Here is a 1645-nt window from a genome sequence, read left to right as displayed (position 1 = left end):
GAAAATTGATACTAGAAAGCGGATTAAGCAAAACTATGAAGGAGACGGTGAAAAAATCATAAGGACTAAACTTGTACATAAAGAATCTAGATGATTCTGTATCCGATGAAATCTTTAGCGAATATCTTGCTCCTTACTTATTCTATATACTTGCAGAAGAATTTTCCTCATCAACCTTCGATCTTTGAAATTCCAAAAATATCATCATAAATATCCTCGATATTTCTGAGGATATTTTTATAAATATTCTTGTCAGAAATTACTTATCTCTTCGTGCTATCTGTGTTACATCTTAAAGGAAACTGTTTTAGTTTATAAATTTCTATAAACTTCGAGTTTAGATTATGAATGTTTTTGAAGTAGTGTTGGGAATTGAAGCATGAGTTAGTATAATATAATGATGCCTGATCAACATGGTTATATTACAGTAAGTCATGCTGAGTTTCTAATGGAACATGATGATTCACAGATTACATCGTCATCGTGTGCCATGTTACACGATTCTTTCATTCTATTTAACCTCTAAAAATATCAAGAACATATTTTCTTGATAGTTCTATCTTTTCCGTGATACCGGTAATTTACCAAATTAAATCGTGCTATTATAATTCCTTTCTGCTTAAAACATTAGTTATGTTCATTCAAAATTTCGTACCTACAAAATTGAGACATCTTGATCGCTTTACTTAAAGTTGAGAAGAGAATACAAAAGCATGGAGCTCCGAAATATAAAGGAAAATATAAAGCCCGATAACAAATCAGAAATTACAAACCATGTATATCAATGCGTATAGCAATATAAAGACATGGGAGAATGATAAATACAACAATCCCTAGAGCATAATAGAAATAAACATATTCCTCCGGAGGGATCTGGAAAAGAAGGATAATGGTGGCGAACGTCAATATTAGGTCAAGAACCAGAACTGGATTGAGCATTTTTCACAATCTTTTGGATGTATAAATTGATGAAGAAAGTAGGGATGGTGATAATAATGAGTCGGAAGAGGTCAATTTATAGTGGATATAACAGACAGAGCAATCGAGGCAAATTACCGCATTTAATTAAAGAGGAACCTAATTTCCTTAAATCCCGAAAAATCAAATCTTTTATAGATTTCGAAGATTTTCTTTACATTCCTTGAAATCCGGAAATCAACTGTGACTACGTCAAAAATTAAGACGAAACTTTATTTCCTCAATTCCATCTTTTACGATAGCTTCATTCATACTCTTCGCGTAATCGAATTGTTCTATCCATATTTTCGCAAAGATGAAAAAAAAAAACTCTATATTTATTGAACTCGTGCTATTCATAAACGGAACTCGACTCATTCAAGGAATTCAAAATACTCCATTAATCTATTTCCTTGATAATGATTATATGAACGATCGAATTCATGATAAGAATTCAAGTTATAGTTCTTGATACAAGAATAATCTTACTTCCATTATCAAACTTTCCTTAACCAAATTTCGGGACGAAATTTCTTTAACGGGTAGGTACTGTGACGACCCGGAAATTTCTGACCAAATTTAAACTTAATCTTTAAATAAATTAATGTTTCTGACACGATAAGCAAAGTCTGTTAAGTTAAAATTCAAAAATTTGGAACTGTGTTCATGTAACCTTCGACTTTTCCGG

The sequence above is a fragment of the Rutidosis leptorrhynchoides genome, chromosome 11 (assembly GCF_046630445.1).
Source record: "Rutidosis leptorrhynchoides isolate AG116_Rl617_1_P2 chromosome 11, CSIRO_AGI_Rlap_v1, whole genome shotgun sequence".
Lineage (NCBI taxonomy): Eukaryota > Viridiplantae > Streptophyta > Magnoliopsida > Asterales > Asteraceae > Rutidosis > Rutidosis leptorrhynchoides.
Note: the sequence above shows the minus strand (reverse complement) of the source record.